Raw genomic sequence first — 27,852 nt, 5'->3', positions numbered from 1 at the left:
TAAACCTACCTCTAAACCTGACCCTAACTGACTATCTAAACCTAACACTAGACCTAGCCATAACCCTAACCCTAAAACTAGCCATAATCATTACCCTAGCTCTTACATACCCACAGCCCTAACCCTATGCCTAAACCTAACAAAACATCTAGAGCTAATCCTAGGCCTAATCCCAGCCCTAACCCTAACCCTAACCCTAACCCTAACCTAACAATAGATTAGTCTTAACCCTAGCTCAAAGCCTAACCCTTATCATAAACATAAACCTACACCTATCCCTAAATATACCCTTAACACTAGCCCTAATCCTAAACATAATCCTAGCCCTAAACCTAGCTTTAAACCTACCCATTACCAAAAAGCTAACCCTAAACATATTGATAACACTAGGCATGACAATAACTCTAAATATAACTGGAAAACTAATCGTAGGTCTAACCCTAATCCTCAGACTCGATATAGACCTAAGATGAGCTCACACCCGAACCCTTTTCATCAACCTAAATACAACCATAGCCCTAACCCTAAACCTAAAATTAAATCTAACACTAACCATAACCCTATACCTACATCTAGCCATATCCATTACTCTAACCCTAACCATACCCCTAAGGAAGAAACTAGCCCTAATCCTAACTCTAACCCTAACTGTACTGTAATCTTATCCCTAGACCTAACTCTAGACCTAACCCTCGACCTAGGCCTAACCCTAGCTCAAAACCTAACCCTTATGCTAAACATAACACTAACATTAATCTTTAGTTCTAACCCTAACCTTAAACCTAACTCAAGAACTATTCCTAACCATAACCCTAGCCCTAAACTTAGCTGTAACCCTATCCATTATCCTAACAATTACACCAACCCTAATGCTAACCCTAGGTCTAACACTAAACCTATCGCTAAACCTAACCCTATCAATTACCCTAAACCTATCCTAAACCCTAAACAAAACTCTATCATTACCCTAACCCAGACACTAATGCTAATTGAAGCCCTAAACCATAAACCCTAAGCTCAACCAAACTCTAACCCTGACTCTGACCCTAATAATTCCCCTAGCTCTAAACCTGAACCTTACCCTAACCTAACCCTTATATTAGACCTAGCAACAAACATAAACCTAAAACTATCCTCAAATCTAACCCTAGACCTGACATTAGCCCTATCCCTAATCCAAGCTCTAACCCTAAAAACTCCAGTCCTTATTCTAGCCCTAAACCTAGCTTTAATCCTAACTCTAACCCTATCAATAACCCTAATACTAACCCTAGCCCAAATCTTAGCCCTAATCCGGCACTATCCCTAACCCTATCCCTAGACCTAAGACTCCTTCTAACTCTCACATTATCCTATCACTAGTTCTAAACCTACCCTTACCATAACCCTAAACTTAGCCCTAAACCTAGTCCTAACCCTTGCTCTATACATAGCCCAGGAACTAATCTGAGATCAAAATCTAACTCTAAATCTAACCCTAACCTGAAGCCTAAGCCTAACCCTAACACTCGCCCTAAGCCAAACACTAATCCTTAAAGTAGCCCTAACCCTAGCCCTAGCCCTAAAACAAAACCAAGCCATAGCTCTAACACTAACCCTTAAACTTAAACAAACCAAAGCATACACCTACCTCTAACCCTAGCCCTAATTCGAGTTTTAAGCCAAACCCTAAAACTAACCCTGACTCTGACTCTGACACTAACACTAACCCTAGCTCTAAACATCATCCTAACCCTAAACCTAACCCTGACACTAAACCTAGCCCTAATCTCAACCCAAAAATTAGCCCTAATCATAACGCTGGTACTTACATTATTCATAACCCTAACCCTAGCACAAACTTAACACAAAACCTAGCGCTAATCTGAGCCCTAAAACGAGCTTTAAACCTAACCCTAATTCTAACCCTAACCCTAGCCCTAATCATAAAAATAAGCCTAGCCCTAACACTAGCTCTAACTCTATCCATTATAATAACCCTAACCCTAACCCTAATGATAACCCTAGACCTAAACTTAAACCTATCTCTAAACCTATCCCTATCCATTTCCCTAAACTTAACATGAATCCTAATATTTAGCATAACATTATCCTAACCTTAACCCTATAGCTAATTCTATCCCTAACTTTAAGCCTTAACCTATCCCAAACCCTAACCCAGGCCTTGACCTTAATAATATGCCTATCCCTAAAGCTGATCCTAACCTAAACCTTACACTAGATGTAGCCATAATCCTAATCTCAAACTATCTTTAAACAATTTTAGACCTGAAATTAGCTATACTTCTAAACCTAGGCCTGACCGTAAAACAAACCCTAGCCATTATATTGCCCTAAACCTAACCTTAATCAATACACTAAACCTAACCATAGCCCTAAGCCTAATTCTAAAGATCACCCTGCCTCTCAACCTAGGTGTAACACCATCCCTTACCCTAAACTTAATTCTACATCTAACTCTAACTCTATGCTTAAGCTGAACACTAACACTAACCCTAATCCTAGCCCTAATTCTAGCCCTGTCACTAACCCTAACCCTAACTTTAGCCCAAAGACTAACTCTAATTCTCACACTAGCCCTATTGCTAGTTCTAACTCTATCTCTTACCATAACTTGAACCCTAGCACTAACCCTAGCCCTTTCCTTAATCCTAGCCCTAACATGAGATCTAACCCTAACTCTAAATCTAACCTTAATCCTAAGCCTAAGCCTAACACTAATAGTAACACTAACCCTAATGCTAATTGTAAAAATAGCCCTAACCCTAACCCTATCAGTAAAACAAAACCAAGCAATAGCACTAACCCTAAACCTTAACTTAAACCAAACACTAACACTACACCTAGACCTAACCCTAGCCTTAATTTGAGTCCTAACAGTAACCTTAAAACAAACCACCTGACCATGACTAATATCTTAAAATCACCCTAGCTCTAAACACCATCCTAACATTAAACCAAAACCTAACAGTAACCGTACCCTTTATTTGAGTCCTAACCCTAACCCTACCTGACTCACATCCTAACACTAACCCTAGCTCTAATTATCACCTTTAACCTAACCCTAACACTATACCTACCCTAACCCTAACCCTAAAACTAACCCTGATTGTAACCCTAGTTCTTATATTAGCAATTGCCCTAACCCTTGCCCTAACTCTAACACAAAAACTAGCTCTAATCTGAGCCCCAAACCTAGTTTAAACATAACCCTAGCCCTAGTCCTAACCCTAGCTCTAAACACATCCTTTACCAAAGTGAAACCCTAAACTTAATGGTAACCATAGACCTATCCCTAATCCTTAGGCTAACCAAAATCCTAACCATATTAATAGTCCTGACCCTAGCCCTCATTCTAGGTCTAATACTATCCCAAACCCTATGGCTAATCCTGACCCTTATTCTGACTCTCACACAAACCCTAGGTCTAAACCTGACCATAACCCTAGAGTAAACCCTAACACTGGCCCTACAGATAACCTTATACCTAAACCAAACCATAACCCTAGCTTTAAGACTAACTCTAATTCTCACAATAGCTTTTACCTTAGTTCTAAACCTATATTACCATAACCCTAAACCTAGCCCTAATCCTAGCCCTAACCTATGCCCTATCCTTAGCCTAGCCCTAACCTTAGATCTAAACCTAACTCTAAATCTAACCCTAAACCTAAGACTAAGCCTAACACTAACATTAGCCCTAAACCTAATGCTAATCATAAAAGTAGCCCTAACCTTCACCCCAGCAGTAAAACTAAACTGAGAAATAGCCCTAACCCTAAACCTTAACTTAAACCAAACCCTATTGCTACACCAAGTCCTAACCATAGCCTTAATTCGAGTCTTTACTATAACGTTAAAACTAACTCTGACCCTGACTCATATCCTAACACTCACACTAGCTCTAAACACACTCCTAACATTAACCTTATCCCTAATTTAATTCCTAATCCTATAATTGACCGAGACTCATATTCTAAAACTAACCCTAGCTCTAAATATCACCCTAACCTTAAACACTAACACTAGAACTACCCCTAACCTAACCCGAAAACTAACCCTAATTGTAACCCTAGATCTTATATTAGCCATTGTCATAATCATAGCCCTAAATATAACACAACAACGAGCCCTAATCTGACTCTAAACCTAGCTTTAACCCTAAAACTAACAATATCTCTAGCCCTAAACCTATCTCTAACCCTATTCCTTAACCTAAGTGAAACCCTAATCCTAATGGTAACCCTAAACCCATCTCTAATCCTTAGGGTAACCAAAATCATAACCCATTAATAGTCCTGACTCTAGCCCTCATTCTAGCTCTAAACCTATGCCAAACATTAATGATAACCTGACCCTTATTCTAATCCTAACAATAACCCTGGGTCTAAACCTGACCTAACACTACAACAAAGCCTAACACTGACCCTACTGGTAACCTTATACCTAAACCTAACAATAAAACTAGTCCTATATCTAAACCTAATCCTAAATCTAGCCTAAACTCTAGCCCTAGACTAAAAAAAAAAAAAAAAAAAAAAAAAAAAAAAAAAAAAAAAAACATAGTCCTAGCCCTAACAATAATTCTTACCAAAACCCAAACACTATCCCTACTCCTAGTCCTAATCCTAGTCCTAATTCTGACTGTAACCCTAACTCTAACTCTAGTTTGAACAATGACCCTGACTTTAAAGGTAAACCTGCCTCTAATCCTGAACCTAACTGAAAATATAAACCTAAGACTAGACCTAGATATAAACCTAATTCTAAACCTAGCCCTAATCATAACCCTAGCTCTTACATTACCCAAAGCCCTAACCGTAGGCCTAAACATAACAAAAAACCTAGAGCTAATCCTAGGCCTTACCCTAGCCCTAAGTGTAACCCTAACCCTAACCCTAGCCCTAAGCCAAACCTAATTCTTGACTTAGTCCTAATCCTAACACAAAGCCTTACACTTACCATAAACATAAACCTAGAACTGTCTGTAAATCTAACTCTAACCCTATAACTAATCCTAATCCTAAGCTTAACCCTAGCCCTAACCCTAACCCTAAAACTAGCCCTAAGACTAACTCTAACTCTCACATTAGCCCTATCCCTAGTTCTAACCCTATGCTTTACTGTAACCCTAACCCTAGCACTAACCCTAGCCCTATCCTAATTACTAGCCCTAATCCTAGATCTAAACCTAACTCTAAATCTACCCTAAACCTAAGCCTAACCCTAACACTAACACTAGCCCTAACCCTAACGCTAGTCATAAAATTAGATCTAACCATAACCCTAACAGTAAAACAAAACCGAGAAATAGCCCTAACTCTAAACCTTAACTTAAACCAAACCCTAACACTACACCAAGACCTAACCATAGCCTTAATTCGAGTCCTAAACCTAACCTTAAAACTAACTCTGCCATTAACATTTACGGTTACTATTGAGATATGGTTTGTATTTCCAGCCATATTTGATTACGTATGTTACTTAACATGATTTGTTTTTCCTCTATGGTTAGTTTTTCCTTTACTGTACTACCTCCCGCTGTTGGTTTTCATTGTTATTTTTCATTTCCTCCTCCCGTAATGTTTTGCCAAGGATGTTTTGAAGAACTGGTTTTCTAGCTGCAAATTCTTTTAACTTTTGTTTATCATGGAAGATTTTTATTTCATCTTCAATCCTGAAGCTTAATTTGTCTGGATACATGATTCTTAGTTGGAACCCTTTTTCTTTCAGCATTTGAAATATGTTCTTCCAGGATCTTCTAGCTTTCAGAGTCTGTGTTGAAAGACCAGCAGTTATCCTGATTGGTTTACCCCTAAATGTAATCTGCTTCCTCTCTCTTGTGGCTTTTAAGATTCTCTCCTTATTCTGTATGTTGGGCATCTTCATTATTATGTGTCTTGGTGTGGATCTCTTATGATTTTGTACATTCGGTGTCCTCTAGGCTTCTAGTATTTGGATTTCTTTTTCATTCTTGAAGTCTAGGAAGTTTTCTAGTATTATTTCATTGAATAGATTGCTCATTCCCTTGGTTTGGACCTCTATGCCCTCTTGTATCCCAATAACTCTTAGGTTTGGTTTCTTGATGTTATCCCATAATTCTTGGATGTTCTGCTCATGATTTCTTAACATTCTCTCTGAGCTGTCTATGTTCTTTTCAAGTTGAAAAACTTTGTCTTCGTTGTCTGACGTTATATCTTCTAAGTGTTCTACTCTGCTGGTAATACTCTCATTTGAGTTTTTAATTTGGTTTATTGTTTCCTGCATTTCCAGGATTTCTGTTTGTTTGTTTTTTATATCCTCTATCTCCCTATAGAGTTGATCTTTAACTTCTTGGATTTGTTTATGTAATTCATTGTCAAAGTGATTTTTCATTGTCTGAATTTGCTGTATAATGTCTTCCTTGACCTTTGTAATGTTTTGAACAATGAATAAAAATAAATAAATAAAATTAAATAAAAAATAAATTAAAAAATTTTAAAAAACTAACTCTGACCCTGACTCATATCATAACACTCACCCTAGCTCTAAACACCCTCCTAAGCATAAACGGAAATCTAACAATCTAACAGCAAATGTTTTTTCACCCAATCTTGAGGCCAATTGCCGGTAATGGTCAGGTCGCACTTGGCTCCCCAAATTTCGTTCTTCTACGTTGACACGTTCGTTTGCAGGAACAGTTTGAAATTTTAGGTTTAACTTCCATTTCCCGTATAGTGATAGAGGCATTTGGAAGTTTAAATCAAACACGATTTGTGCTGGCTACATGAAACTGGAAAAACTGAATTAGGTCTCAGTTTGTTCTCTAAGTTTTGTTGTCTCTTGAAGTAGCCAGAAGGAAAGGCTCGGAATAAGCAATTTCATTTGAAAGTGTTTGCCAAGCTTCCACAGAAATCCGAGTTTCCTGAAATAACAGCGAATATTTTTTCACCGAATCTTGATGATACTTGGCAGTATGGATCAATACTCCAGTCGCACTTTGCCCACCAAATTATGTTCTTCTAGGTTGAAGCGTTCGTTTTCAGGAACACTGAACTTTTAGGTTTCTCTTTGATTTCCCTTATAGGGAGAGAAGCAGTTGGAAATCTAAATCAAACCGTGTTTGTACTACCCGCTTGAATCTTGAAAAACTGATTTATTTCACAGTGTACTCTCTAAGCTTTGTTGAATCTTGAAGTAGCGTGAAGGAAAGGCAGGGAAAAACCAATTTCATTGGAAAGCGTTTGCCAAGCTTCCACGGAACTCCAAGTTTCCTGAAAACCAAGCAAATATTGTTCCACTTAATGTTGATGATACTTGGCAGTAAGGATCAGGACTCCAGTTGCACTTGGCCACACAAATTTCGTTCTTCTTGGTTGAAGTGTTTGTTTTCAGGAACATGTTGAAATTTTAGGTTTCACTTCATTTTTCCTATAGTCATAGAGGCAGTTGGAACTCTAAATCAAACATGATCTGTGATAGCTGCTTGAACCTTGACACACTTCATCAGTTCTCAGAGCTCTCTCTATGGATTGTTCCCTCTTAAAGTAGCCCTAAGCGGAGACTGGGGAAAAATGCTTTCACTTGAAACTGTTTGCCAAGCTTGCACAGAACTCTGAGTTTCCTGAAATCCCAGCAAATTTATTTTTACCCAATCTTGAGGACACTTGGCGGTAATGATCAGTACTCCAGTTGCACTTGGGAACCAAATTTCGTTTTTCTAGGTTGAAGCGTTCATTTGCAGGAACTCTTTGAAATTTTAGGTTTCACTTTGTTTTCCCCTATACTAATAGAGGCACTTAGAACTGTTAATCAAACACGATCTGTGGTAGCTGCTTGAACCTTGACACATTTCATCATTTCTCAGAGCTCTCTATGGATTGTTCCCACTTTAAGTAGCCTTAAGCAGAGAGTGTGGAAAACACTTTCATTTGAAAGAGTTTGCAAAGCTTCCTCATAACTCCAAGTTTTCTGAAATCCCAACAAATAATTTTTTCACCCAAATTTGATGATCCTTGCTGGTAATGATCAGTACTCCAGTCGAACTTGGCTCTCCAAATTTCGTTCTTCTAGGCTGAAGCGTTCATTTGCAGGAACAATTTGAATTTTAGGTTTCACTTTGTTTTATCGTATAGTGATAGACGCAGTTGGAACGCTAAATCAAGCATGCTTTGTGCTAGCTGCTTGAGACTTGACACACTAAATCAGTTTTCAGTGCTATCTGGGTGGTTTGTTCCCTCTTGAATTAGCCCTTACCAGAAACTGTGGAAAAACACTTTCATTTGAAAGTGTTTTCCAAGCTTTCACCGAACTCTGAGTTTCCTGAAACACCAGCAAATATTTTTTCACCCAATCTTGAGGTCACTTGCCGGTAATGATCAGTACTACGGTCGCACTTGGTCCCCAATATTTCATTTTTCTAGGTTGAAGCGTTCGTTTGCAGGAACACTTTAAAGTTTTAGGTTTCACTTCGTTTTCTACTATAGTGATAGAGGCATTTGGAACTCTAAAGCAAACACGATTTGTGCTAGCTACTTGAAACTGGAAAAACTGAATTAGGTCTCAGTTTGCTCTCTAAGCTTTGATATCTCTTGAAGTAGCCAGAAGGAAAGGCTGGGAATAAGCAATTTCATTTGAAAGCTTTTGCCAAGCTTACACAGAACTCCGAGTTTCCTGAAATCCCAGCAAATATTTTTTCACCCAATCTTGATGATACTTGACATAAGGATCATTACTCCAGTTGCACTTGGCCCACCAAATTTCATTCTTCTAGGTTGAGTCATTCATTAACCCTAACACTGGACTTCTCCATAACCCTAAAACTTTCCATAACCATTTCTCTAGCTCTTAAATTTCCCATAGCCCTAATGCTATCCCTAAACCTCACACAAAACTAGGCCTTATCCTAGCCCTAAACCTAGCCCTTATTGTAACCCTAACCATAAACCTAGACCTAAACCTAACCCTCCCCTTGCTCTGTCCCTAATTGTAGCTCAGGCTCTAACCCTTACCCTAAACATAACCCTAAAACTATCCCTGATACTTACCCTATGCCTAACCCTAACCCTAAACTTAACCTTATCCCTAGCCCTTATTTAATTTCTAACCCTATCCATAAACCTAAATATAAGGCTAACTGAAATGCTAATCCTAGGCCTAATGCTAAACCTATTGCTAACATTAACCCTATCCATTACTCTAAATCTATCCTTAACCCTAAACCTAACCCTATCCATTACCCTAACCCTAACCCTAACACTAATTCAATTCTTAACCATAATCCTTAACCTACACCAAACTCTACCTGGACTCTGACCCTAATAATACACCTAGCTTTAAACCTGACCCTTACCTAAACCTAACCCTAAACCTAGCTATAACCCCATCCCTTCCCCTAACCCTAACTGTAACCCTAAATCTAACACTAACCCTAACCCTAGCCCTAACCCTAGCCCTAACACTAACATTCACCCTAGCCCTTAATCTAGACCTAATTAAGCCCTAACCCTAAACCGAACCCTAACCTTAGCCCTAAGACTAATTCTAACTCTTGCCCTAGCTGTATTTCTAGTTCTAAATCTATACATTACCATAACCCTAACACTAGCCCTAACCTTAGCCCTAAACCTAGATCTAACCATAACAATAAATCTAAGGCTAAACCTCACCATACCACTACCCCTAACACTATCGCTAATCCTAAAAGTAGCCCTAATCCTAGCCATAGCTGTAAAACAAAACTTAGTCAAAACCCTAAACCTAACCCCAACAAAAACATAATCCTAGATATGGCATTAGCCCTATCAGTTAGGGTCAGGTTTAGAGGCATGTTTACCCTTAAAGTCAAGGTCAGTGTCCAAATTAGAATAAGAGTTAGGGTTACAGTCAGAATTAGGACTAGGATTAGATCTAGGGGTAGGGTTATGGTTTGGGTTTTGGTAAGGATTATTGTTAGGGCTAGGACTATGTTTTTTTTTTTTTTTTTAGTCTTGGGCTAGAGTTTAGGCTAGATTTAGGATTAGGTTTAGATGTAGGACTAGTTTTAGGGTTAGGTTTAGTTATAAGGCTACTGGTAGGGCCATTGTTAGGCTTTGTTCTAGGGTTAGGGTCAGATTTAGACATAGGGTTATTGTTAGGGTCAGAATAAGGGTCAGGTTATCATTATGGTTTGGGATAAGTTTAGAGCTAGAATGAGGGTTAGGGTCAGGACTATGAATGGGTTATGATTTTGGTTACCATAAGGATTAGAGATGGGTTTAGGGTTACCATTAGGATTAGGGTTTCACTTAGGTTAAGGAATAGACTTAGAGCTAGGTTTAGGGCTAGAGTTATTGTTAGTGTTAGGGTTAAAGCTAGGTTTAGAGTCTGATTAGGGCTCGTTTTTGTGTAAGATTTAGGGCTATGATTATGACAATGGCTAATATAAGATCTAGGGTTACAATTAGGGTTAGTTTTCGGGTTAGGTTAGGGGTAGTTCTAGTGTTAGTGTTAGGTTTAAGGTTAGGGTGATATTTAGAGCTAGGGTTAGTTTTAGAATATGAGTTTTGGTCAGGTATAGGATTAGGACTTAAATTAGGGATAAGGTTAATGTCAGGTTTTTGTTTAATGTTAGGAGGGTGTTTAGAGCTAGGGTGAATGTTAGGATATGAGTCAGGGTCAGAGTTAGTTTTAAGGTTAGGGTTAGGACTCGAATTAAAGCTATGGTTAGGTGTAGGTGTAGTGTTAGGGTTTGGTTTATGTTAAGGTTTAGTCTTAGGGTTACTTCTTGGTTTAGTTTTACTGGTAGGGTTATGGTTAGGGCTACTTTTATGATTAGCATTAGGGTTAGGGCTAATGTTAGTGTTAGGGTTAGTCTTAGGATTAGGGTTAGATTTAGAGTTAGGTTTAGATCTAGGGTTAGGGCTAGGACTAAGGATAGGGCATGGGTTAGGGCTAGGGTTAGGGCTAGGTTTAGGGTTATGTTAAGTATAGGGTTAGAACTAAGGATAAGGCTACTGTGAGAATTAGAGTTAGTCTTAGGACTAGGGGTAGGGTTTGGTTTAGGTATAAGTTTATCTGTAGGGCCATTGTTAAGGTTTACTCTAGGGTTATGGTCAGGTTTAGACCTAGGGTTTGTGTGAGAGTCAGAATAAGGGTCAGGATTAGCCTTACGGTTTGGGATAGGATTAGACCTAGAATGAGGACTAGGGTCAGGACTATTAATATGGTTAGGATTTTGGTTAGCCTAAGGATTAGGGATAGGTCTATGGTTACCATTAAGGTTAGGGTTTCACTTAGGTAAAGGATGTGTTTAGAGTTAGGGTTAAGGCTAGGGCTAGGTTTAAGTTTAAATCTAGGTTTAGGGTTCAGATTAGAGCTAGTTTTGGTGTTAGAGTTAGGGTGAGGGTTAGGGCAATCGCTAATATAAGAACTAGGGTTACAATTAGGGTTAGTTTTAGGATTAGGGTTAGGGTATGTATACTGTTAAGGTTAGGTTTAACGTTAGGGTGATAATTAGAGCTAGGGTTAGAGTTAGGATATGAGTCAGGTTCAGGGTTAGGGTTAGGACACAAATAAAGGCTAGGGTTATTGTTAGGTTTTGGTTTAAGGTTAGGATGGTGTTTAGAGCTAGGGTGAGTTTAAGATATTAGTCAGGGTCAGTTGGTTAGTTTTAAGGTTACTGTTAGGACTCTAATTAAGTCTAGGGTTAGGTGTAGGTGTAGTGTTAGTGTTTGTTTTATGTTAAGGTTTAGGGTTAGGGCTATTGCTCGATTTTGTTTTACTGATAGGATTAGGGTTAGGGCTATTTTGACAATTAGCATTAGGATTAGTGTTAGTGTTAGTGTTAGGCTTAGGCTTAGGTTTAAGTTTAGATTTATAGTTAGGGTTAGATCTAGGGTTAGGGCTAGGATTAAGGATAGGGCTAGGGTTAGGGCTAGGGTTATAATTATGGTAAGAGTAGGGTTAGAACTAGCAATAGGGCTAGTGTGAAATTTAGAGTTAGTCTTCGGGCTAAAGTTAGGGTTAGGATTAGTGACAGGGCTACTATTAGGGTTAGTGTTAGTGTTCAGCTTAAGCATAGAGTTAGATGTAGGATTAAGTTTAGGGTAAGGGATGGTGTTACACCTAGGTTAAGAGGTAGGGTGTTACTTAGAATTAGGGTTAGGGCTATGGTTAGGGTTAGAGTATTGATTAAGGTTAGGTTTAGGGCAATATAATGGCTAGGGTTTGTTTTACGGTTAGGCCTAGGATTAGAAGTATAGCTAATTTCAGGTCTAAAATTGTTTAAAGATAGTTTGAGATTAGGATTATGGCTACATCTAGTGTAAGGTTTAGGTTAGGGTCAGGTTTAGGGATAGGCATATTATTAAGGTCAAGGCCTGGGTTAGGGTTTGGGATAGGTTAGGGCTTAAAGTTAGGCATAGAATTAGCTATAGGGTTAAGGTTAGGATAATGTTATGCTTAATATTAGGATTCATGTTAAGTTTAGGGACATGGATAGGGATAGGTTTAGAGATAGGGTTAAGTTTAGGTCTAGGGTTATCATTAGGGTTAGGGTTATGGTTATTATAATGGATAGAGTTAGAGCTAGTGTTAGGGCTAGGCTCATGGTTATGATTAGGGCTAGGGTTAGGGTTAGGGTTAGGTTCAAAGCTCAGTTTAGGTCTCAGATTAGGGCTAGGTTTTGTGTTAGGTTAGTGCTAGTGTTAGGGTTATGACTAATGTAAGTACCTGTGTTATGATTAGGGCTAACTTTAGGGTTGAGATTAAGGCTAGGTTTAGTGTCAGGGTTACGTTTAGGGTTAGGATGATGTTTAGAGCTAGGGTTAGTGTTAGTGTCAGAGTCAGAGTCAGGGTTAGTTTTAGGGTTTGGCTTAAAACTCGAATTAGGGCTAGGGTTAGGGGTAGGTGTATGCTTAGGGTTTGGTTAAGTTTAAGGGTTAGTGTTAGAGCTATGGCTCGGTTGTGTTTAAGGGCTAGGGCTAGGGTTAGAGCTACTTTTAGGATTAGTGTTAGGCTTAGGGCTAGTGTTAGAGTTAGGCTTAGGCTTTGGGTAAGGGTTAGATTTAGAGTTAGATTTTGATCTCAGGTTAGTTCTAGGGCTATGTATAGAGCAAGGGTTAGGACTAGGTTTAGGGCTAGGTTTGGGGTTATGGTAAGGGTAGGTTTGGAACTAGTGATAGGATAATGTGAGAGTTAGAAGTAGTCTTAGGTCTAGGGTTAGGGTTAGTGATAGTGCAAAATTAGGGCTAATATTAGGTTTAGGGATAGGATAAGGACTGGAGATTTTTAGGGTTAGAGCTTGGATTAAGGATAGGACTAATGTTAGGTCTGGGTTACAGTTGAGGATAGATTTAGGGTTATGTTTGTGGCTAGGTCTAACGTAAGGGTTAGGTTAGGGTAAGGTTCAGGTTTAGAGCTAGGGGAATTATTAGGGTCATAGTCAGGGTTAGAGTTTGGCTGAGTTTAGGTTTTAGGCTTAGGGCTTCAATTAGAATTAGTGTCAGGGTTAGGGTAATGATAGGGTTTTGTTTAGGGTTCAGGTTAGGTTTAGGGTAATTGATAGGGATAGATTTTGTGATAGGGTTAGTGTTAGGCCTAGGGTAAGCATTAGGATAGGGGTAATGGTTAGGATAATGGATAGGGTTACAGCTAAGGTTAGGGCTAGGTTTATGGTTAGGAATAGGTCTTGAATTAGGTTTAGGGTTAGGGTTAGAACTAAAGGTTAGTGTTAGTCTTATGTTTAGCATAAGGTTTAGGTTTTGAGCTACAGTTAGGCCTAGGGCGAGGGTTAGGTCTAGGGATAAGATTACAGTACAGTTAGGGTTACAGGTAGGATTAGGGCTAGTGTCATCATTAGGGGTATGGTTAGGGTTAGAGTAATGAATATGGCTAGATGTAGGTTTAGGGTAATGGTTAGTGTTAGATTGAGGTTTAGATTTAGTGTTAGGGCTATGGTTATGTTTACGTTTATGGAAAGTTTTAGGGTTCGAGCTAGAGTTAGCTCTATGTCGAGTGTGAGGTTTAGGGTTAGGTCTAGGTTTAGTTTTCCAGTTAGGTTTAGAGTTATGGTTAGGCCTAGGGTTATCAATAGGTTTAGGCTTAGGCTTAGGGTAATGGGTAGGTTTAGAGGTAGGTTTAGGGTTAGGATTATGTTTAAGATTAGGGCTAGTGTTAGGGGTATATTTAGGGATAGGTGTAGGCTTATGTTTGGGTAAGGGTTAGGCTTTGAGCTAGGGTTAGGACTAATCAATTGTTAGGTTAGGGTTAGGGTTAGGGTTAGGATTAGGCCTAGGTTTAGGTCTAGGATCAGCTCTAGGTTTTTTGTTAGGTTTAGGCCTAGGGTTAGGGCTGTGGGTATATAAGAGCTAGGGTAATGATTATGGCTAGTTTTAGGGTTAGGGTTATGGCTAGGTCTAGTGTTAGGTTTAGATAGTCAGTTAGGGTCAGGTTTAGAGGTAGGTTTACTTTTAAAGGCATGGTCAGTGTTCAGGTTAAATTTAGAGTTAGGGTTACAGCTAGAATTAGGACTAGAATTAGGTCTAGAGGTATGGTTAGTGTTTGTTTTAGATTAAGGTTTATTGCAAGGGCTTCAACTAGGTTTCTGTTTAGGTCTAGGGCTAGTGTTAGGGTTTTGTCTAGGGTTAGGGTCAGGTTTAGACCTAGGATTAGTGTTAGGGTCAGAATAAGGGTCAGGATTAGAATTAGGATTTGGCATAGGACTCCAGGACTCCAGTCGCACTTGGCCCCACAAATTTCATTCTTATTGGTTGAAGTTTTCGTTTGCAGGAACACTTTGAAATTTTAGGTTTCACTTCATTTTTCCTATAGTCATAGAGGCAGTTGGAACTCTAAATCAAACATGATCTGTGATAGCTGCTTGAACCTTGACACACTTCATCAGTTCTCAGAGCTCTCTCTATGGATTGTTCCCTCTTAAAGTAGCCCTAAGCGGAGACTGGGGAAAAATGCTTTCACTTGAAACTGTTTGCCAAGCTTGCACAGAACTCTGAGTTTCCTGAAATCCCAGCAAATTTATTTTTACCCAATCTTGAGGACACTTGGCGGTAATGATCAGTACTCCAGTTGCACTTGGGAACCAAATTTCGTTTTTCTAGGTTGAAGCGTTCATTTGCAGGAACTCTTTGAAATTTTAGGTTTCACTTTGTTTTCCCCTATACTAATAGAGGCACTTAGAACTGTTAATCAAACACGATCTGTGGTAGCTGCTTGAACCTTGACACATTTCATCATTTCTCAGAGCTCTCTATGGATTGTTCCCACTTTAAGTAGCCCTAAGCAGAGAGTGTGGAAAAACACTTTCATTTGAAAGCATTTGCCAAGCTTCCACATAACTCTGAGATTCCTGAAATCCCAACAAATACTTTTTTCACCCAAACTTGATGATACTTGGTGGTAATGATCAGTACTCCAGTCGAACTTGGCTCTCCAAATTTCGTTCTTCTAGGCTGAAGCGTTCATTTGCAGGAACAATTTGAATTTTAGGTTTCACTTTGTTTTATCATATAGTGATAGACGCAGTTGGAACGCTAAATCAAGCATGCTTTGTGCTAGCTGCTTGAGACTTGACACACTAAATCAGATTTCAGTGCTATCTGGGTGGTTTGTTCCCTCTTGAATTAGCCCTTACCAGAAACTGTGGAAAAACACTTTCATTTGAAAGCGTTTTCCAAGCTTTCACCGAACTCTGAGTTTCCTGAAACACCAGCAAATATTTTTTCACCCAATCTTGAGGTCACTTGCCGGTAATGATCAGTACTACGGTCGCACTTGGTCCCCAATATTTCATTTTTCTAGGTTGAAGCGTTCGTTTGCAGGAACACTTTAAAGTTTTAGGTTTCACTTCGTTTTCTACTATAGTGATAGAGGCATTTGGAACTCTAAAGCAAACACGATTTGTGCTAGCTACTTGAAACTGGAAAAACTGAATTAGGTCTCAGTTTGCTCTCTAAGCTTTGATATCTCTTGAAGTAGCCAGAAGGAAAGGCTGGGAATAAGCAATTTCATTTGAAAGCTTTTGCCAAGCTTACACAGAACTCCGAGTTTCCTGAAATCCCAGCAAATATTTTTTCACCCAATCTTGATGATACTTGACATAAGGATCATTACTCCAGTTGCACTTGGCCCACCAAATTTCATTCTTCTAGGTTGAGTCATTCATTAACCCTAACACTGGACTTCTCCATAACCCTAAAACTTTCCATAACCATTTCTCTAGCTCTTACATTTTCCATAGCCCTAATGCTAGCCCTAACCCTCACACAAAACCTAGGCCTTATCCTAGCCCTAACAGTAGCCTTTATTGTAACCCTAACCATAAACCTAGACCTAAACCTAACCCTACCCTTGCTCTGGCCCTAATTGTAGATCAAGCTCTAACCCTTACCCTAAACATAACCCTAAAACTATCCCTGATACAAACCCTAGGCTTAACCCTAACCCTAAACTTAACCTTATCCCTAACCCTTATTTAATTTCTAACCCTATCCATAAACCTAAATATAAGGCTAACTGAAATGCTAATCCTAGGCCTAATGCTAAACCTATCGCTAACATTAACCCTATTCAATACTCTAAATCTATCCTTAACCCTAAACCTAACCCTATCCATTAACCTAAACCTAACCCTAACACTAATTCAATTCTTAACCATAATCCTTAACCTAAACCAAACTCTACCCGGACTCTGACCCTAATAATACACCTAGCTTTAAACCTGACCCTTACCTAAACCTAACCCTTACACTAGACCTACCCATAACTTAATTCTAAAACTAACACTAACCATAAATCCAGACCTGACATTAGCCCTAGTCCTAATCCTAGACCTAGCCCTAACACAAATCCTCATCCTAATCCTAGACCTAGCCCTAACACAAATCATCATCCCTAAACCTAGCCTTAATCCTAACCCTAGCCCTAACCCTAATTCTAACCATTGCCCTAGCCCTAAACCTAGCGATAACCCCATCCCTTCCCCTATCCCTAACTGTAACCCTAAATCTAACACTAACCCTAACCCTAGCCCTAACCCTAGCCCTAACACTAACATTCACCCTAGCCCTTAATCTAGACCTAATTAAGCCCTAACCCTAAACCGAACCCTAACCCTAGCCCTAAGACTAATTCTAACTCTCGCCCGAACCGTATTTCTTGATCTAACTCTATCCATTACCATAACCCTAACACTAGCCCTAACCTTAGCCCTAAACCTAGATCTAACCATAACAATAAATCTAAGGCTAAACCTCACCATACCACTAGCCCTAACACTATTGCTAATCCTAAAAGTAGCCCTAATCCTAGCCATAGCTGTAAAACAAAACTGAGTCAAAACCCTAACCCTAACCCCAACCAAACCATAATCCTAGACATGACATTAGCCCTATCCCAAATTCTTACCCAAAGCCATACACAAACTCTAACCCTATACCTAGCCTTAACCCTAGCCCTAACTGAGTCTATCCCTAACTCTGATCAGTAACACTGATCCTGACTCTGATGGTAACACTAAATCTATCTCTAATCATCACCCTGAACCAAAACCTAATGTAAACACTAGATTTAGGCATAATGCTAAACTTAACACTAGCCCTAATCATAACCCTAATTCTACCATTAGCAGTAGTCCTACATAGCCCTAACCTAACCCAAAACCTAGCCCTAATCAGAGCCCTAACCCTAGATTTAATCCTAGCACTAACCCTAACTCTAGCCCTAACACTTAACCTAAACCTAACCATAAACCTAAACCTTGTCCTAACCTGAAATCTAACCCAAACCATTGCCCTAATCCTAACCATAATCCTAGCCCTATCTCTAGCTCTAATCTTATCCATTACCCTAACCATAACCCTAACCGAATTCTAACCCTAGGCCTAACCATAACCATAGCCTTAACCTAACCATAATCCTAACCTTAACTGTAGCTCTAATCCAATATATTACCCTAACCATAACCCTAACCGAATTCTATCCCTAGTCCTCTACCTAACCCTATCCCTAAACCTAAACCTGTCCATTACTCTAAGTCTAATCTTAACCCTAAACCTAACCATATCCATTATTCTAACCCTAACACTAACCCTAATGCTAACTTGAGCCCTAAGCCTAAACCTTAACCTAACCCATACCCTAACCCTGACTCCGATCCTAATAATACCCCTAGCTGTAAACCAGACCCTAAACCACAACCTATCACTTACAATAGACTTGGCCATAATCCTTACCCTAAAACTATCCCTAAACATAACACTAGACCTGACATTAGCCCTATCCCTAATCCTAGTCCTAACCCTAACAAACTCCTAGTCCTAATCCTATCCCTAAGCCTAACCTTAATCCTAACCTTAACATTAACATGAGCCCTAACTGTAATTTTATGCCTTGCCCTAGCCCTAAATGTAGCTGTAACATCATACCTCACCCTAACCCTAACACTAAACCTAACCCTAGCCCTAAACCTAGGCCTAAAACTACCACTAACCATAGCTCTAATCTAGCTCTAATTTAGCCCTAACCCTAAACCTAACACTATCCCTAGCCCTAAGACTAAATCTTACTCTCGCCCTAGTGCTATCCCTAGTTCTAAAACTATACATTACCATAATCCAAACCCTATCCCTATCTCTAGCCCCAATCTTAACGCTAAACCTGGTTCTAACCCTAAAGCTCACTCTTACACTAGCCCTAATACTAATGATAATTGGAAAACTAGAACTAACACTATCCAAGCCCTAAAACCAAACCAAGCCAGAACCCTAACCCTAACTCTTAAACTAAACCAAACCCTAACACTACACATAGTCCTAAACATAGCCCTAATTTGAGTCCTAAACCTAACCCTAGAAATAACCCTGACCCTGACTCAGACCCTACCAGTGACCCTAGCTCTAAACATTGACTAATGCTAAACTTAAAACTAGCCCTAATTGGAATCCTATTCTTTCATTAGCTGTAACCCTCATGCTGACACAAATCCTAGCCTTATTCTGAGCCCTAATCCTAGGTTTAACCCTAAACCTAACACTAATCCTAACCCTAACCTTAACCCTAACCCTACCTCTAACCCTATCCCTTACCCTAAGCAAAACCCTCACCCTAATGCTACCCTAGTCCTAAACATGATTCTCAGCCTACCCCAAACCCTAACTCTATTCCTAGTCCTAAACCTAGCCCTCATTCTAGCTCTAACCTTAACCTTAACCCTGACCCTTTTCCGACCCTAACACTAGCCTTAGATCTAAACCTGACCCTAACCCTAAACTGAACCCTGACACTACCTCTACTGGTAAACCTATACCTAAACCTAACAGTAACACTAGCAACAGACCAAACCTAATCCTAAATAGAGTCATAAATCTAGCCCTAGACCTAAACAAAAACCTAGCACTAGCCCTAACAATAACCCTTAACCTAACGTAAAGACTAAAGCTATCAATAGATACTAATTGTGGCCCTAACCCTAAAACTAACCCTAACTCAACAATGACCCTTAATCTAATAGAAACCCTAGCTCTAAACCTTATCCTAAACCAAAACCTAACCCTAACACTAGTCTTATCCATAACTCGGACCCTAAAACTAGCCACAACCATATCCCTCATTCTTACATTACCCAAAGCCCTAACGTTAGCCCTAAACATCACACAAAAAATAGCCCTTATCTAAGCTCTAAACCTAGACCTAATCATAACCCTAAACATAACCTTAGACCTAACCTTAATGCTAACCCTCAACCTAGCCCTGACCCTAGCTCAAACTCTAATCCCTAGCCTAAACATAACCCTAAACCTATACCTAACCCTAGCCCTGACTCAAAACCTAACCCTCACCCTAGCCCTAACCCTAGCTCAAATGCCTACACTTACCCTAAACCTAACCGAAAAATTAATCCTAGGCCTAACTCTATCCCTAACCCTAATCCTAACTTTAACCCTAGCCCTAACCTTAGTGCTAACCCTATCCATTACCCTAAAGAAAAGCCTAACTGAAATGCTAACCCTCGGCCTTACGATAACCCTATCGTTAACATTAACCCTATCCATTACTCTAAACCTAACACTATCCATTACCATAACCCTAACCCTAACCCACCATTAATTCAAGCATTAATCCTATATCTTAACCTAAACCAAACTCTACCCGGACTCTGACCCTAATAATACACCTAGCTCTAAACTTGACCCTTACCCTATACCAAAACCTTACACTAGACATAGCCATAACCTAACACTAAAACTAATACTATCCATAACTAGACCTGACATTAGCCCTAGCCCTAACCCTAGCAGTAGCCCTAACACAAACCCACAGCCTAGACCTATACCTAGTCTTACTCCTAACCCAAACCCTAACCTTAATCCTAACTCTAATTCTAACCATCATTTTAGCCCTAAACCTAGCTATAACCCCATCCCTTCCCCTAAACCTAATCATAACCCTAACACTAACACTAACCCTAACCCTAGACCTAACCCTAACACTAACACTAGCACTTATCCTAGCCCTAATTTAGCCCTATCCCTAAATCTACCCCTAACCTTAGCCCAAAGACTACCTCAAACTCTCACCCTAGCCCTATTTCTAGTTCTAACCCTATCTGTTACCATATCCCAACACTAGGCCTAAACATAGCCCTAACTCTAGCCACAGCCCTAAACCTAGATCTAACCATAACAATAAATCTAAGCCTAATCTTCACTCTACCACTAGCCCTGACACTATTGCTAATCATAAAACGAGCCCTAACCTTAGGCCTAGTTCTAGAAAAAAACACTGAGCCATAGTCCTATCCCTAACCCTAGCCTAACTTTAAGCCTAGATCTGACATTAGCCCTATCCCTAGCCCTAATCCTAGTTCAAAGCCTAGCTTTCATCCTAACCCTGATCTTATCCCTAGCTCTAACACTAATTTTATCACTTGTCCTAGCACAAAACATAGCCATAACATTATACCTTACCCTAACCCTAACACTATCCTTAACCCTAACCCTAAACCTAGGCCTAAACCTAACACTAACCCTGGCACTAATCCTAACACCAATGCAAATTTGTAAACTAGCCCTAAACCTACCCTAGCTCTAAAACAAAACTGAACCATAACCCTAACTTTTAACAACACTACACCTAGCCCTAAACCTAGCCCTAATTTGAGTCCTAACACTAACTCTAGAAATGACCCTGACTCTGACTCGGACCTTAACACTAACCTAGCTCTAAACATTCCTTAATGCTAAATCAAGAACTAGCCCTAATCAGAAACCAAGTTCTTTCATTTGCCATAGCCCTAATGCTAACACATATCCTAGCACTGATACGAGCCCTAACCCTAGGTTTAAATCTAAGAATAACCCTAACCCAAACCCTACCCCTAACCCTATCCCTAATCCGAACCCTACCTCTAATCCTACACCTTACCCAAATCCAAACACGCACCCTAATGCTACCCTAGTCCCAACACTAATCCTTAGCCTATCCCAAACCCTAACTCTATTACTAGTCCTAACCTTAGGCCTCATACTAATTCTAGCTCTAACCCAAACTCTGACCCTTATTCTGACCCTAACACTAACCCTAGATCTAAACCTGACACTAACCTTAAACCGACCCTAACTATACCCCTACCAGTAAAACTATACCCAAATCTAACAGTAACACTAGCACTAGACCAAACCTAATTCTAAATAGAGTCATAAATCTAGCCCTAGTTCTAAACAAAAACCTTGAACTAGCCCTAACAATAACCCTTAACCTAACACAAAGACTAACCGTATCTCTAGATCCAACGCTAGTCCTAATTCTAGCCCCAAAACTAAGCCAAACATTGACGCTTACCCTAACACAAACCCTAGCTCTAAACCTTATCCTAACCCAAAACCTAACCCTAACACTAGACTTATCCATAACCTTTACTCTAAAACTAGCCATAACCATAACCCAAGCTCTTACATTACCCAGAGCCCTAATGCTAGCCATAAACATCACACAAACCTAGCCTTTATCCCAGCCCTAAACCTAACCCTGAATGTAGCCCTAACCATAACCCTAGCCTAACCCTAAGCCTAACTATCGCCCTAGCCCTAACCCTAGCTCATACCCTAACACTTACCTTAAACCTAACCCTGACACTAACCCTAGATCTAAACCTAACCCTAGCCCTAATCCTAACCTTAACACTAGCACTAACCTTACCTCTAACCTTATCCATTCACCTACAGATAAGCCTAAATCAAATGCTAACCCTAGGCCTAATGCTAACCCTATTGCTAACACTATCACTATCCATTACTCTAAAATTAACCTTAACCCTAAACCTAACCCTATACATTACCCCAACTCTAACCCTAACCCTAATGCAAATTCAACCCTTAACTCTAAACCTTAAACTAAACCAAACCCTACCAGACCCTGACTCTAACAATACACCTAGCTCTAACCCTGACACTTACCCTAAACATAATTCTTACACTAGACCTAGCCATAACCTAACCCTAAAACTATCCCTAACCATAACAGTAGACCTGATATTAGCCCTAGCCCTAATCTTAGCCCTAGCCCTAACACATACCCTCATCCTGGCACTAAACATAGCCTTAATCCTAAACCAAACCCTAAACTTAGCTCTAAATCAAATTCTAACCCGAACCCTAGCTCTAAATCCAGCTATAACCCCATCCTTTCCCCTAACCCTAACACTAACACTAACCATAACCGTAGGCCTAACCCTAGGCCTAACCCTAACACTAACCCTAGCTCTTATCCTAGCCCCAATTTAGCCCTAACCCTAAACCTACTCATAACCCTAGCCCAAAGAATAATTCTAATAGCACCTCAGTCCTATTTCTTGTTCTATCCCTATCCGTTACCGTAACCCTAACTCTCACCTAACCTTAACCCTAATGCAGGCCCTAGCCCTAAACCTAGATCTAACCATAACAATAAATCTAAACCTAAACCTCATCCTACCACTAGCCCTAACACTATCACTAATCCTAAAACTAGCCCTAACCCTAGCCCTAGCTCTAAAACAAAACTGAGCCATAGCTCTCACCCTAACCCTAGCCTAACGGTGACTCTAGACCTGACATTAGTCCTATCCCTAATTCTTTTCCTAAACCTAACACAAAACCTATCCCTACCCCTAGCCATAATCCTAGCCCTAATTTGAGTCCTATCCCTAATCCTGATCAGTATCACTGATCCTGAATCTGACCCTAACACTAACCCTATCTCTAATCATGTCCCTAAACCTAAACCTAAACACTAGATCTAGAACTAATTCTAACTCTAAAACTAGCCCTAATCTTAACTCTAGTTTTACAATAGACATAGTCCTACCTTATCCCTAACCTAACCCTAATCTGAGCCCTAATCCTAGCTTTTACTCTATTCCTAACCCTAACTCTAGCCCTAACACTTAACCTAAACCTAACCCAAATACTAAATCTTAACTTAACCTGAACCATGGCCCTAATCCTAACCATAACCCTAGACCTAACTCTAGCTCTAATATTATGTATTACCCTAACCATAACCCTAACTGAATTCTAACCCTAGGCCTAAAACTAACCATAGTCCTAACCTAACAATAACCCAAGCCCTAACTGTAGCTCTAATCCTATCCATTACCTTAACCATAACCATAACTGAATTCTATTTCTAGGCTTAATTTTAACACTATTCCTAACCCTATGGCTGTCCATTACCCTAAACCTAAACTTAACCCTAAACCTAACCATATCCATTACCCTAACCCTAACAATAATCCTAATGCTAATTTGAGCCCTAAACCTAAACATTAACCTAACACATACCCACACACTGATTCCGACCCTAATAATACCCGAGCTGTAAAGCTGACCCTAACACTAAACCTAACCCTTATAATAGATCTGGCTGTAATCCTAACCCTAAAACTATCCCTAATCATAACCCTAGACCTGACATTAGCCCTATCCCTAATCCTAGCCCTAACCCTAACTCAAACCTAGTGCTAATACTAGCACTAAGCCTAGCCTTAAACCTAACCATAACCTCAACCCTAGCCCTATCCCTAATTTTATCCCTTGACGTAGCCCAAAATTTAGCTGTAACATTATACCTTTCCCTAACCTTAGCACTAAACCTAGGCCTAAATGTAAAACTAACCCTAGCACTAATCCTTGCCCTAATTTAGCTCTAACCCTAGACCTAACCCTATCCCTAGCCCTAAGACTAACTCTAACTCTCACCCTAGCCCTATCCCTAGATCTAAACCTATTCCTTATCATAACCCAAACTCTATCCCTATCCCTATCCCCAACCTTAGCCCTAAACTTTGCTCTAGTCCTAAACGTGGATCTAAACCTAACCTTAAGCCTAAAGCTCACCCTAACACTAGCCCTGAACCTAATGCTAATTGGAAAACTAGCCCAAACCCTACAGTAGCCCTAAAACAAAACTGAGCCATAACCCTAACCCTAACCCTTAACCTAAATCAAACACTAACCCTAAACTTACCCTAAACCTTACCATTATTTGAGTGCTAAACCTAACTCTAGAAGTAACCCTGACCCTGAATCGGATCCTAACACTAATCCTAGCTCTATACATTGCCCTAATGCTAACCCTAGAACTAGCCCTAATCAGAAACCAAGTTTTTTCATTAGCCGTAGCCCTAAAGCTAACACAAATCCTAGCACTAATCCAAGCTTTAAACCAATGTTTAACCCTAAGACTAACCCTAACCGTAACCCTAAACCTATCCCTAACCCTAATCCTACCTAGAGTTAGTGCTAGGACTAAGGATACTACAAGGGTTATGACTAGGGTTAGGGTTAGGGTTAGGGTTATGGTAAGAGATAGGGTTAGAAGTAGGAATAAGTCTTGTTCGGGTATTATATTTAGTCTTAAATCTAGGGTTAGGGTTAGGGTTAGGAATAGGGCTAAATTAGGGCTAGGATTAGGGCTAGGTTTAGTGTTAGGGTTAGGGATAGAGTTAGCGTTATGTTTAAGGCTAGGGCTAGTGTTAGAGTTAGGGTAAGGGTTAGGATTTAAGCTACAGATAGGGCTGGGGGACTGTTAGGTTTAGTGTTAGGTCTGGGTTATGGTTATTTTTATGGTTATGGTTAGGATTGGGGTTAGTGCTAGTGTTTTCATTAGGGTTAGGGTTAGATTTAGATTAATGTATTGGATTAGATGTAAGATTAGGTTTAGCGTTAAGTTTAGGTTACGGTTAAATTTAGGTTTAGGGATAGGTTTAGTTTTAATTTATGGTAAAGTTTAGGGTTAAGTTTATGGCAAGGGTTAGGTTTAGGGTTAGGTCGAGGGTTAGGTTTATGATTAGGTTTAGGGCTAGGGTTAGGTTTAGGGCTGGGGTTAATATTATGGTTAGGGATAGGGTTAGGGCAATGTTAGGGTTAGAGCTAGTGTTAGTTCTGGGGTTAAGGTTAGGATTAGGGCTAAGGTTAGGTTTATATTTAGGAATAGGTCTAGGGTTATGTTTAGGCTAAGGGTTACACTTCAAGCTAGGGTTATGTGTAAGGCGAGGGTTAGGGTTAGTGTTACATTTAGGATTATGGTTATGCTTAGGGTAGGTATAGGCCTCGGGTTAGGGCTAGGTTTTTTGTTAGGTTTAGGCCCAGGGTTAAGGCTATGTGTAATGTAAGATCTAGGGTTCTGATTAGAGCTAGTTTTAGGGTTAGGGTTATGGGTATGTCTAGTGTTAGGTTTAGGTTTTGGGTTAGGTTCAGGTTTAGAGCTAGGTTTAGTGTTAGTGTTAGGGTCTGTGTTCAGGTTAGAGTTAGGTTTAAGGTGAAATCCAGAATTACGACTAAAGTTAGGTCTAGGGATTGGGTTAGTTTTGTTTTAGGTTAAGGATGATGTTAGGGCTAGAGCTCAGGGTTTTTTAGGTCTAGGTCTAGAGTTATGGCTATATTTAGGATTAGGCTTAGGTCTAGGGCTATTTTTAGGGTTAGGTTTAGGTATAAGTTTACCCATAGGGCTAGTTTTAGGGTTTGACTTAGGGTTAGGGTTAGATACAGACTGAGGGTTTGTGTTAGGGTAATGATTTGATTTAGGGTTTGAGCTAGAATGAGGACTAGTGTTAGGACTAGTAATAGGGTTAGGGTTTGGGTAAGGCTATGGATTAGGATTAGGACAAAGGTTAGCATTATGGATAGGGTTTGGCTTAGGGTAAGTGAAAGAGTTAGTTCTAGGGTTAATGTTAGGTCTAGGGCTAGGTTTAGGTTTAGATTTAGGTTTACATAGGGTTAGGGCTCTGATTAGGGCTAGTTTTTCTGTTAGGTTTAGGGCTAGTGTTAGGGCTATGGCTAACATAAGAACTAAGGTTATGATTAGAGTTAGTATTCTGTCTAGGTCTAGTGTTAGTGCTATCTTTAAGATTAGTGTGATATTTAGAACTAAAATTAGTGTTAGAATACAAGTCAGATTCAGGGTTAATTTTAGGATTAGTACATGAATTAGGGCTAAAAGGTTATGGCTAGGTTTAGGGTTAGGGTTTGGTTTAGGTTAACATTTAGGGTTAGGACAATGGCTCGGTTTTGTTTAAGGGATACAGCTAGGGTTATGGCTAGTTTTATAATTAGTGATAGTGTTTGGTCTAGTGGTAGGTTGAGGATTAGGCTTAGGGTTAGGGTCAAATGGACAGTTATGGTTAGATCTAGGTTAAGGTCTAGGGCTAGAGTTAAGGCTAAGATTAGGGCTTGTGTTAGGTTTATTGTAATGGATATGGTTAGAACTAGAAATAGGGCTAGGGGGAAAGTTAGAGTTAATCTTAGGCCAAGGTTAGGGGTAGAGTTAGGGTTAGGGATAAATTAGGGCTAGGATTAGTGCTAGGGTTAGTGTTAGAGTTAGGCCTATGGTTAGGGCTAGATATATGGTTAGTGTTAGGGTTAGGGTTAGTGATAGGTTAGGGGAAAGAATGGAGTTATACCAAAGTTTAGGTCTAGGGCGAGGGTTAAAATTAGAGATAGGTCTAGAGTTAGGATTTGGGTTAGGATTAAAGCTAGGTATAGGCCTAAGTTGAAGACTAGTGTTTGTGTTAGGGTTAGGGCTAGGATTAGGGCTGGGGTTAATATCAGGTCTGGGTTTATGGTTATGGTTAGTTTTAGGGTTAGGTTATGGTTAGGTCTAGTGTAAGGGTTAGGTTTAGCTTAAGGGTCAGGTTTAAATCTAGGTGTATTATTAGGATCAGGGTTCGAGTAGGGTTTGGTTTATGTTAAGATTTAGGGTTAATGCTTGAATTAGTGTTAGGGATAGTGTTAGGGTCCAGGTTAGGATAATTGAGAGGGTTAGGTTTAGGGTTCAGGTTAGCTTTGCAGTAATGAATAGGGTTAGTGTTAGGATTAGTGTTAGCATTAGGCCTAGGGTTAGCATTTGGGTTAGGCTTCTCTTTAGGTTACGGGATAGGGTTAGAGCTAAGGTTAGGGCTAGGGTTAAGGTTAGAATTAGGACTAGGGTTAGGATTCAGCCTAGGGTTAGTGTCAGGTTTAGGTTTGGGGTAGGTGTTAGCGTTTGAGCTAGGATTAGGTCTAGCATGAGGGTTAGGGTTAGAGTCAGGGCTAATGTTAGGGTTAGGATTAGGGTTATGTTTAGATTAAGGTTAGAGTTTGAGCTAGAATTAGGGTTAGGGTTAGGGTTAGGTCTAGGCTTATGGTTAGGATTACAATAAGGGCTAGGTTTAGGGATAGCATAAGGGCTTTGTTTGTGTGAGGTTTACGGCTAGCATTAGGGCTATGGGTAATGTAAGAGCTAGGGATATGGTTATGGCTAGTTTTAGGGTTAGTGTTATGGATAAGTCTAGTATTCTAGTTAGGTTTTGGGTTTGGATAAGATTTAGAGCTAGGGTTTGTTTTAGGGTAATGGTCATTG

The sequence above is a fragment of the Marmota flaviventris genome, chromosome 6 (assembly GCF_047511675.1).
Source record: "Marmota flaviventris isolate mMarFla1 chromosome 6, mMarFla1.hap1, whole genome shotgun sequence".
NCBI lineage: Eukaryota > Metazoa > Chordata > Mammalia > Rodentia > Sciuridae > Marmota > Marmota flaviventris.
The sequence above is the reverse complement of the archived record's forward strand: the minus strand, read 5'-3'. Positions refer to the sequence as shown.